At 40.1% G+C, this 12,550-nt stretch overlaps 1 protein-coding gene across 3 annotated transcripts in view; it reads left to right on the top strand.

The window, feature by feature from the left end:
- The window catches only part of LIMA1 (LIM domain and actin binding 1), an 86,765-nt gene that overhangs the window by 17,212 nt on the left and 57,003 nt on the right, over positions 1 to 12,550 (top strand). The gene's annotated exons all lie outside the window — the stretch shown is intronic.

Genomic DNA, 12,550 nt, shown 5'->3' with positions numbered 1-12,550 from the left:
CACAGTTAGAAAAACTAGGCTATTTTAACCCCTTCATTTTACACAAGAGGAAATTGAGGCCCTGAGAGATGACTTGTTAAGCAGATGATAGTGTTAATTAGTGGCAGATTAAATAAAGATTAGAGCTCAAGCCTGTTGGCTTCTTGCTTTAACTTTAACATGTCAATAAATTTTAGTTACCCTCATATTCAGTAGATAAAAATAAATTGGAATTTCTATTCAGATACCGTATTTTTAACCATGTATATTTTTCTGAAGCAACATTTTAAATTCAGCAACAAACCAATCTAGAGAGAAAAGAGTAAAAAGAATTCAACTTTGGGAAGTCCCCAGTGGTCCAGTGATTAAGACTTGGTGCTTTCACTGCGGTGGGCCTGGGTTTGATTCCTGGCCGGGGAACTAAGATCCTACAAGCCTCGAGGCATGGCAAATAAATAAATAAATAAATAAGCCGTTAAAAAAAAATCTTCAGAAAAAAAAAGAACTCAATTTTATTATCATGAGTTATTGGTCTGCACAATATTTATTTATTTATTTATTTATTTATTTATTTATTTATTTTGGCTGTGCCAGGTCCCAGTTGTAGCATGTGGGATCTTAGTTGCGGCATGCGAACTCTTAGTTGCAGCATGCATGTGGGATCTAGTTCCCTGACCAGGTATGGAACCCGGGCCCCCTGCATTGGGAGCATGGAGTCTTACCTACTGGACCACCAGGGGAGTCCCTGCACAGTAATTTTGTGCCATCTGGGCAGGGAAGTTCTAGATGAACCTAGATAATGCGCAACAAATTTATCAGTTCAGTGACCCAGGTTCATTCTGTCCAAACCTCAGTTAACCTTTGAAGGGCAGCCATTTTTCTTACACTGCCAAATTTGAATGACAATGTAAAATTTGAAATGAACAATATAAAAACATTTTATGCTGCTGTTTTTCCATTTTTCTTGGAATATGTATAGATCTTAGACCTTTTTACTTCAGTGTTTTCCAGCATATGATGGGGAGAGACTTTCAACACTAGAATCATGTCAAGGTTCTTGTTAAAATGTGGTCTTCCTGGACCCTACTCCAGACCTAATGAATCAGAATTGTGGCATGGGACCTGGAAATCTGTATTTTAAACAAGCTTCCTGGGCTTCCCTGGTGGCGCAGGGGTTAAGAATCTGCCTGCCAATGCAGGGGACATGGGTTCGAGCCCTGGTCTGGGAAGATCCCACATGCTGTGGAGCAACTAAGCCCATGAGCCACAACTACTGAGCCTGCGCATCTGGAGCCTGTGCTCCACAACGGGAGAGGCCGCAACAGTGAGAGGCCCGCGCACCGCGTTGAAGAGCGGCCCCCGCTCGCTGCAACTGGAGAAAGCCCGCGCACAGAAACGAAGACCCAACACAGCCAAAAATAAATAAATAAATTAATTAATTAAAAAAAAAACAAAAAAACAAGCTTCCTGGGTGCTTCTTATGAACACTTGAGTGACCTACTTTAATTAAGTCTCCCCCCTTTTTATTTCTCATCTTAGCTCTCTTTTAGTTTCTAGAATTACTATTTAGCTTTATTACCTGAAGAGCCAGTTATTTGTAAGAAATAGCATTTGTAAGAAAATACCTGAAATATTCCAACAGAGAGAGTGAACTAAAACAATCTATACAGATAAGGTTATGTTGTATTCTGCCTGAGTTTAATGCTAGAGACCATTTTTTCGGTGGCTATATCCACTGGTTTCCCATTATTTGGAATGATTTATCTCGGAATAAACAAACATAACCCACTGTTTCGTTTCACTTTCTTTCCCCCAAAGTACTAGTTTATAAAAATAGGTGAATCCAACAAATGATTTCAGATACTTGGTAAACCTCCCTTCATTTAACAAATACTTGAGTACCCACCCATGTGCCAGGCACTGTTCTGAGAGTTAAAATACAATGTGATCCAAAAAATACAATGTGATCAATGTTGGGGTAGGTATAGTCCCTTGGAAACTTGAGGAGCCTCTTAGCCCAGTCTTCGGGGTTAGGGAAAGCATCTGGAGGAAAATGTCATCTAAGCTGGGATCTATATTGTAAGGCCAGGGAGGGTCTGAAGTATTTTCAGACAGAGGGAGCAACATGTACGGAGGAAGGCCCAGGCTCGTAGCCCCTATGCCATTCTCTCTTCACTATGTGTCACATGTTAGGCATTTTTGATGAGCTAAGGTTAATGACGGTGTACTCTTGAGAGAGGTGAATCAAGTGCCTGTGGTCAACATAATTAGAAAGAGGCAGAGTGAGACCCTGGAAGTCCTCTTGTTGACTTCAGACCTTGTACACATTTTGTTACCGTTATACTGTCTTTCATGCTGTATTATTTATTTTATATAAGCAAAAATTCATATGCCAGCTCATCTTTGGAGAAAAATTATCTGTGGTTAAGTAAACTTAATTTGAAGGGTAATGGTAAAAGGATGATTCATATGATTTAGGCTGTTTTATGTTGTGTATTTATGTGACACATGAAGCTATCCATCATGCAGTGGGAAGTCAGGAAGGTTAGGGCTTATGATACAGCTTTGGGAATCATTTGGTGTAAGTGACCTTTGATGACTTCAGCATAGGTGAGCTTACCCAGAGAGAGGAGAGATACTGACCCTTGAGTAATGCCTAGGAACAGGGGTGAGTGGAGAGAGAGAGGGAGAGAGGATTGCATGAGAAAATTGTGAATGATTTAAAAGATAGGAAAGGAAGCAGGAGAGTTCCATTTAAGAAAAAACAAGGGGAAATACAATTTCAAAAATGAGGGATTAATCAACAACTCAAATGTCAACAGAGAGTGGTAAAAACTGAGACATGGTCCTTGGATTTTATAGTAAGAGATCTTCAGGAGAATAATTTCAACAGGATGGTGGGAGTGGAAGCTACACCCAAGTGGGCAGAGGGATAAATAGAAGATGAGGAAATGGAAACAATGAGGACCCGGAAACTAAGGTTCTAAAGATGGGAGCAAGGTGAGATGGTAGTTTGAGGGGGGAAAGGGCTTAAGAGAATAAAGGATTATTTCTTTAATCCATATATCCAAATTTCCACACACACACCCCCCAGAAATGTGAGCATGTTTTTAGGGCAAAGTCAGAGGTGGAGGTAAAGTTAGGGTCTGGGGAAGATAGAAGAGTCAGTATTGTGACACTTACTTTTCTCCTGACATAGGCCAGGTAGGGGGAAAGATTATATCTGAGGGTACTTTCTTCTTTTATCTCTGGAATAGTAACATGTGAATTGCTTAGGGTGAATATTTGTAAGTGCCTAGTGAAGATTGCTCTGATTCTTTGGTGAGCAGTTTCCAGTGAAATTGCTTCTCAGTTTTACAACTTATTTTTTCGTTACTTTTGCCCTGGATCTTAGTGCTTTTCTGTTTTGTTTTGTTTTGGGGTTTTTGGGCCGGGCCATGCAGCTTGAGGGCTGACCAGGGATTGAATCCCGGCCCTCAGCAGTGAGAGCACGGACTCCTAACCACTGCACCGCCAGGGAATTCCCTTAGTGTTTTGTTTTTGTTTTTTTTTTAATAATACTTTTTTTTAAAAAATAATGTCTTTTTATTTATTTATTCATTGGCTGAGTTGGGTCTTCGTTGCTGTGTGCGGGCTTTCTCTAGTTGCAGCGAGCGGGGGCTACTCTTTGTTGCGGTGCACGGGCTTCTCATTGCGGTGGCTTCTCTTGTTGCGGAGCACCGGCTCTAGGCGCGCAGGCTTCAGCAGTTGTGGCACGTGGGCCCAGTAGTTGTGGCTCGCGGACTCTAGAGCGAGGGCTCAGTAGTTGTGGTGCACGGGCTTAGTTGTTCCACGGCATCTGAGATCTTCCCGGACCACGGCTCAAACCCGTGTCCCCTGCATTGGCAGACAGATTCTTAACCACTGCGCCACCAGGGAGGCCCTCCCTCTTAGTGTTTTTAAGAACAAAATATTCTTATAGAGGATATAAGAAAGAGGCTAATGTTATTGAAGTGACTCTGTCCTTATGCAAATATCTATATCCATGCTGACCCGTGGGAATTTGGTTATTGTTACAATTTCCCTATTGTCTAGGATATATGTTTCTACAGAGACCTGGCTGAAGCTCTTCCAAGAACAGTAGCAATGATTATTCTAACATGCTATATAGACTTGTATGTCACCATGTTGCTGAATAATAGAGTAGTGAGCCTTTTATGTGTAGTATTTGAAGTTATTTAGTGGTTCCATTTTCTTTTTTCGTATCATTTGAGTGTATCTCAGAGTTTGAATAAGCTAAAATTACTGACTAATTCACAGTTCTGAAAAATGATATTTACCATCTCAACTTGCCTTAGGACTATATAATGGCAGTCATTTTTTTGTACTAATAGTGTTTTGGATAAAATTTGACCCTTCATGCAGTTTTATTCAAGACATATTTATAGAATTCCTTCTATTTAAAAAAGCAATATACTAGATACTAGAGGGTAAGAGGCAAAGTAGATCTGTCCTCTCACCTCAAGAATCTTGCTATCGAGTATGATTTATAAAATTATTATAAGGCAGAGGAAGTGACTATGCTGATTGGGGTAAGGCTAGGGCAGTTCAGGAAAGGGTTCTTTGAGGAGGTAGTCTTTTCACTTGAGTCTTGAAAGGTGAATATATTGAGGAAGGGATAACAGTCTAAGTGTAAAGAAAAAATATATGGTGTATCAAGGGAGTAGAAACTGGCAATGGCATCATTTTGGAGATTCTAGATCTCTCTCCACATTCTATGAAATTAGGCTTCTCACCCTCAGAGAAAGAAGTTACAAATAAATAAAAGGGAATACTAGAATGAATTTTGTGATGCTAGATTGGAGTCAGAAGTATCACTATGAATTTATAGTTTAAAAATATATATGTATATATTTATAAATTTATATATAAATATAAATATATATAGGTAGATATAGAGATAAATATAGAAATATAGATGTGTATATATGTGGGTTAATATACATACATATATTTCCTAGTCCTGTCCCCTGAGAGCCTAGAAGCAGTGACATCTCAGTAGCAATGAGTACACCTAATGTCCAGGTCTTGGTTTCTCCAATAAAAGGAACCAGACCTCCTTGGAGAAGTGGTTGATTCCAGAGCTGGGGCAGGGCAAGCACAAGATGAATCTGGAACATCTTACAGAGCTAGAAAGTGAGGAAGTGCTTAAAAAAAAAAAAATTTGGTGGCATCTTGAAAGGACACCAGAGCCAAGCTGAAAGAGCTCCAAATGGCCAAGGTAGAATAATCTATGCAACAAAATAACATAACCCAGGGAATAAAATAATCCAGGAATTATCATAACCCAGAGAATAAAATAAATATCCATGAGTCTATACTAGTATATATAAGTGATTGAATAAATAAATGAGGGAGAAAGGATAATTCTTCCTTATAGAATAATTCCAATTAATAAATGTAGAAGGAATGAGGGCAATAGAAAATCACCATTGGAACACCACAGTATGGGACTTCCCTGGTGGTCTGGTAGTTAAGACTCCGTGCTTCCACTGCAGGGGGTGCAGGTTCGATCCCTGGTGGGGGAACTAAGGGATATAAAGGGAAGAAGATAGTCACTGTACAGTGGAGAAGCATGGCAGGTACCACCTTCACCAAGTGATCAAGGTTAACATCATCAGTAATAAGATATCAAAATCATGTATCTTCTGATATGATGCACTGAGGAGGCATATCAGCTCTGTAGTATTCTTCCCCAGATTCTATAACCTCAATCTAATCTGAGAAAACATCATATTTTTTTAAAAAACAAACTTTTTTTGGAGCATTGAGAGATGTTCCAGGCTTATCTTGTTTTGTTTCATCTCTTTTTTAAAAATTAATTAATTTATTTGGCTGTGTTGGGTCTTGGTTGCGGCATGCAGGATCTTTTGTTGTGGTGTGCGGGCTTAGTTGCTCCCTGGCATGTGGGATCTTAGTTCCCCAAACAGGGATCGAACCCGAGTTCAGCTGGAAGGCAGATTCTTAACCACTGGACCACCAGGGAAGTCCCCATCTCTTTTTTTTAATTGAAGTATAGGTGATTTATAATGTTGTGTTAGTTTCAGGTGTGCAGCAAAGTGATTCAGTTATACATTTACATATAATATCGATTCTTCTTCAGATTCTTTTCCCTTATAGATTATTGTTAGATACTGAGGATAGTTCCCTGTCCAGGCTTATCTTGTATTTGCCCTTCCCCAGCTCTGTATCAAGCACTTCTCCAAGGAACCCTGGTTCTTTTTATTGGAGAAACCAGGAAACCCAAATTAGGTACAGTCTACATAATATCTGCCAGTACTCTTCAAAGTGTCAAGGCCATTCGAGGCAAGGAAAAACAGAAGAACTGTCAGAGATTGGAGGAGCCTTAGGGAGGCACAACAACTAAGTGCAGTATAGGGTCCTAGAATAGAAAAAGGACATTAATGAAAAACCTGGTAAAATTTGAATACAGTTTATAGTTTATTTGGTAGTACTGTACCAATGTTAATTTCTTAATTTTGATAATTGTACTGTGGTAATGTAAGATAAAGCTAGGTGAAAAGTATATGGAAACTTTTTACTATCTTTGCAACTCCTATGTAAATCTAAAATTATTTCAACATCAGGACTTCCCTGGCAGTCCAGTGGTTAAGACTCTGCGCTTCCACTGCAGGGGACTAGGGTTCAATCCCTGGTCGGGGAACTAAGATCCCACATGCCGCACGGCCTGGGGGAATTTAGTCACTATTTTTTGTACAAAAATATACCTTAGAAATAAATGTAGTTTATATTCTAAAAAAACATTATGTGGGAACACATTTCATGTTGCTTTTGCTTACAATTTCCCTTTGCACCTTGAAGTTTTTTAGATTGTTTTTTTTCTTTTAATTAAGTCTACAATCTATTTCTAACAAGTGAGTTTTTTCTTAACAAGTGAGTTTGTACTTTGTTCTCTGTTTTGAGGTTATATTCAAGCAACTATGCCTCTTGCACAAGCAACCATCTCAGGAGCAAAAAAAAAAAAAAAAGAGAGCAAGAAAGATATGACTGAGATTGGATTTTGTTTTTTAATTGGGGTATAAGTTGCTTTACAATGTTGTGTTAGTTTCTGCTGTACAACGAAGTTAATCAGCTATATGTATACATATATCCCCTCCCTCTTGGGCCTTCCTCCCACCCTACTCCTGATCCCACCCATCTAAGTCACCACAGAGCACCGAGCTGAGCTCCCTGTGCTACTGTACAGCAGGTTGCCACTAGCTGTCTATTTTACACATGGTAGTGTATATATGTCAATCCCATGAGATTGGATTTTTAAGAACAGGATTTTATTAGTGGCAGCTCATTTGCTTTTGTCCCAGCCTTGTTTCTGGGAGACAATTTGCTTGGTTAGGTAAAGCTATAGATGAATTTATTAGAGCTGTTTCCCAAGCAGCTCCAGGCCTCACCCTAAGCAATCTCTTGAGGAAGCAGATACCTGGGGCCAAACTTCCCAGTGTGTCATTGCCCAACCGCCCAACCCTTTATTTTCAAGGACCTTTGTTCAGAGATCTTTATATCTAGGCTATAGCTCACCCAAAGGGGTTTAGCTGTTCCACCTCAAGCTACCTGGTGTGATAAAAGAACTTTGAACTGGGAATAGCTCTGGCTCTCATCCTGACTAGCTGGTGAGTTTGGGAAAGTTATTGGGTGTTTATGTGGCTTAATTCCCTTACTGTAAAAACGGGGATTTGATTACTTGATTTCTAAGCTTCTCTCTTGATGTAAAAATCTGCCATATGTATCTGAAACTGAAGGCATCTTCCTCTTAGCAAATAGTTCCCCTTTCTATGTATGCCATTATTACTTGCTGTACCACTGTCCCAGTCTCTGAGGCTAGGTTGATCTTAGAGTTATTTTTGTTATATCTGTTTCCTTTAACTCTTGCACAAAGTTCCACCAATCTAGCAGTTCTTCCTTCACAGTTGAAGATTGGGTATTGGAGTCTGAACACTGAATTCTGCCTGGGCCATATGTTAGCTAGATGACCTTAGGCAAATTATTCAACCTCTATAAACCACAGTTGGCTTTTTTGTTTGTTTGTTTGTGTTTGTTTTTTAATGGAAATAGTCTGTCTCCAGGAGTGTTGTAAGAATTAGAGTTAGTAAGTGCCCGATAAGTGACAGCTGCCGTCATTATTTGTATATGACAATGCAATGGATTGGATCTTAAAGTCCACTGGGCCTCTGGAAAAAATATTCAAGGATATTGTAGCCCAAACCGAGTACATCCTTCTGGAAGAGTTTTTTTAGGTGTTGTACATGCCCTTTTCACTCTTAACAGGATTTCTAGGATTAAGGAAGTTGTCCTAAAGTCTGAGAATGGGACTGTCATCTGAGACAGAGTGGGTGAGTTGGGGGAGATATCACACATTTAATGCAAGCCCAGAAAGCCGAGATATTCATGATGGGAGAGTATTTCAAGCAGGCCCAAGGTAACTTTAAGTTTCTCTGAAATTCTTTTCAGAGAAACTTAAAGTTACCTCTGATGCTAAATTTAAAGTTATCTCTGATGCTAACCATTCTGGGAAGATACTTGCCACCACACCCTTACCAAAAGGTCATTTGTATGGGTTGCAGCTAGGTGAGTTCAGAGATTTTGCTGCCTGGTTTTCGACCTTGGCTAAAGGTGATGGTCTTAATCATTACTCATACTCGTAGTGGAAAGAAAATTGACTTTGGGATCAGACAGAATATGGATTTGAATTCCAGCTCTGCTACTTTATAGCTAAGTAATCATTGTAAAGTTATTTAATATCTCTGAACCTCGGTTTCTTCATCACAAATGTAAGCTAATAAAACCAATCCTTTAAAGTGGTTGTGAGGATTGAGACGTGTGCTTTGCGTAACTAGATGTTTTTAGATGTTTTAAAGTGTTCCTTTCCTTCTAAGAGTCTGATTTTTAACCTTTCAGCTCCCTGCTGTGTATCACTAGGATTTTTCTTGCTGACATGTAGATCTCAACATGTGTAAAGCACAACTCCTCATTCCCCCTCGTCTTCCTCTGTTTACTCTCTGTTAGTGGCATCAACAACCTTCTAATGGTTCAAGTTCGATGATGCCACCTTTGATTCCTTCTTTCACCCTAAGTCCGTTTTATTCTAAGAACTCTCAATTCTTTCTTCCCACTTTTCCATTCCCACCTATGCTAATTTAAACCTTGATTACCTTTCACTTAGGCAGTTTTAGGATCTTCTTGACTACTAAATAAGACTCCAATCTTTTCCTGTCTTATCAAGTTACACACTGCTGCAGAATCAGCTTTCATTTTTTAAATAGTTTATTTATTTATTTTATTTATTTGGTTGTGCTGGGTCTTGGTTGGGGCAGGTGTGCTCCTTGGTTGGGGCAGGTGTGCTCCTTAGTTGCGGCTCGCTGGCTCTTTAGTTGCGGCACGTGTGCTACTTAGTTGTGGCCAGAGGGCTCCTCAGTTGTGGCAGGTGTGCTCCTTAGTTGCAGCTCGCTGGCTCCTTAGTTGCGGCATGCATATGGGATCTAGTTCCCTCACCAGGGATCGAACCGAGGCCCCCTACGTTGGGAGCACGGAGTCTTAACCACTGCATCACCAGGGAAGTCCCAGGATCAGCTTTTAGAACATGGCTTTTATTATGTTACTTGCTTTTTCAGAAACTCCCATTGAGACTGGGTAATCCACTACAGAGCTCTTTTCTTACAGATGTGGATATTGAGGCTCAGGGAAATCTTTTTTTTCATTTGCCATAAAGGTCACGCATGTGCTAGGGAATGACACATGACAACTAGACCTCATCTCTGCTCACCCACAGACTAGTTCTTTCTGCTGTTGGAATATGGTCCAGATTCCTTAGTGTTGTTTTCTTTGTTGCTGTTGTTGTTGTTTTGGCCGTGCCGCTCGGCTTGTGGAATCTTAGTTCCCCAACCAGGGATTGAACCCGGGCCCATGGCAGTGAGAGCACTGAGTCCTAACCACTGGACCACCGGGGAATCCTATTAGCATGGTTTTCAAGGCTGTTCCCAGTATGTCCTCATTCTGTCTTTCCCTACTTTAACTTCTCTTGCATCTAGAGTCTAACTCCATTAAAGTATCTTTTGTTGTTTCAGCTCCCTAGCAGTGTAATGCTGTTCCCCCTATCTGAGATGCACTTTCCGCCTCCTGCCCTCACTTGATGAAATTCTGCCAGTTTTGTAAGTCCCTAGTCTTCCCTTCTCTCCCACCATGCCAGGAAATCAAGTCCTGTACTCTGAGAACATTCATTGCCTCTAACCACATTCTGTCTTGTGCTATAAGTATTTGTGTGCGTTAGCAAGCCCGACAGATTATATACACAATTTGGAAGTAGTTACTCAGTAACCTGGTACCAGAGTCTATCAAAAATCGTGTACTGATTCTCACCTTTGTATGTTTCACAGGGTGGCTGATCACATTGCTAAGACATAACAGTATGCTTCTGTGAAGATGTGGTCAGGGTGTGAGCCACATCATTCCTTGAGTATAAAGTGTGCTTATCCTAGCCTTATACCAAGATAGTTGTTCTGACTTACCTTGGCTTTCTGGCGGAGAGTAATCAAAATCACAAAATTGGACTTGGGAATTAAAATCCTTTTTCTTTATCACATTCAGTCCCTCAAATAATTAATGCTTTTCCTTTTTTAATGAACAAGTATGAGAACATACATTCTGTATTTTTTTTTTTTTGATCCAGAATTGATCCCTTTAGAACTGACAACATTTATACCTGTACTTACATTGGAAGCATAATTGTACCAAATAATGTCTAAAGGTGTTGTTCGGTATTTCGTGGACTTGGCTTAAAGGGTCATTATTGTGGTTATACATAATTACGTTTAGCTGAATAAACAGCTGTGTCATTTTCTTGTTAGAGAAAGGCCTGGCAAGGTCTGGTAGGTCTGTCAGTTACAAACTGGAAAGCAGATAGACAAATGTCACATATTATTTGATACACGCAGGTTTATTTCAAAGAACATGTGTAGAATTAAGGTTATTTTATCCAGGGAGAAGAGATAATACAAAAAACTAACACTTATTGCTTACTTATTCTATGTCAGGGTCTTTTTTTTCTTCATCTTATTTATTCCTCATAAAGATACCATGAAGTAAGTACTGTTGTTATGGATGAGAAATCTAAGTTTTAGGGAAGGACACACAGCTTTAAGTAATGGGGCCAACCCTCCCATTTAGTGCATGTGTCTCTTGACACCAGAGCTCCTTACCATAAGAGGGTTCAATGTTGTCTTACAACATGGGGATTTAAACAAACAAACAAAAACAACAAAACTAATGTTTTCAGACAAGGCTTTAGTGGGGAGAACAGGTAGTACAAATGGGAAAGTAGTGTGGTCTTTTTGGGTCACTTATCACTTACTTTGCATCACAGGACTTTTAGTGTGAAATGGTAGCCCACGTTGCTTGGTTAAGCACATTGTGTGTTCTGCTGTTGTCAAGGCTGTTGGAAGCAGTGCCTGATGAACCATATATTCTACCAGATAAGTTACGCTCTGTGGTTGTCAGAAGAGCTGCAAGTAGCACTTTCATTTATATTGTTCAGTCTTCAAATAAGGAAACTACTGACTCATTTCTAATCTCACCTCCAACAAAGGTTGGAACTCCTTTGATAATTACTGGGGCAAAAACAAATAATCCAGTTAATGGATAGGGTCTAGGTGATGTCAAGGGCATGGCTTTATGTGTTCTTTGACTTGAAGCCAATACTACTATATTATACTTAAAATGTTCTTCATACTACTATAATATGCCTAGTATTTTTTTTTAATTTATTTATTATTATTTATTTATTATTTATTTATTTTTTTGGTTGCGTTGGGTCTTCGTTTCTGTGCGAGGACTTTCTCTAGTTGCGGCGAGCAGGGGCCACTCTTCATCGCGGTGCGCGGGCCTCTCACTATCGCAGCCTGTCTTGTGGAGCACAGGCTCCAGACGCGCAGGCTCAGTAATTGTGGCTCACGGGCCCAGTTGCTCCGCGGCATATGGGATCCCCCCAGACCAGGGCTCGAACCCGTGTCCCTTGCATTGGCAGGCAGATTCTCAACCACTGCGCCACCAGGGAAGCCCGCCTAGTATTTTAAGTATATTAGCTCCTTAAAACCCACATCAAAAACCCTGTAAGGGTAGGTATTCTCATTTTACAGTGAGGCAACTAAAACTGAAAAGGTTATATAATTTGTTCAAGGTTACAAAATTTTGATTTCATTTGAAGTCTACCTTGCCTTAAAGCCCATGCTCTTTGTATTATTCTATGCTGTATCCACAGCTCTCTCCCCAGCACCAAGTGGTCATTGCTACAGAACTTGGGGAGAGAGGGCAGCCAAAAAAACTTGGATGTAGGTAGAACCTAATTTGGACCTGACTCTACAGAGATGCCAATTGTACTTCCCCTGGGATGTAACTCAGAAGAGTGGGACATTTCACTCCAAATGTGACTTTGGAACAGGCTTAAGTTCAGGGAAAGGCCAATCACTGTTTGCACAGTGGGGTCAGTCATAAAATGATGGAAACTGAAAGGGACCTTAGAGAT

This window comes from Balaenoptera ricei, chromosome 10, assembly GCF_028023285.1.
Source record: "Balaenoptera ricei isolate mBalRic1 chromosome 10, mBalRic1.hap2, whole genome shotgun sequence".
Classification (NCBI taxonomy): domain Eukaryota; kingdom Metazoa; phylum Chordata; class Mammalia; order Artiodactyla; family Balaenopteridae; genus Balaenoptera; species Balaenoptera ricei.
This window is presented reverse-complemented; position numbering and strand designations above follow the sequence as displayed.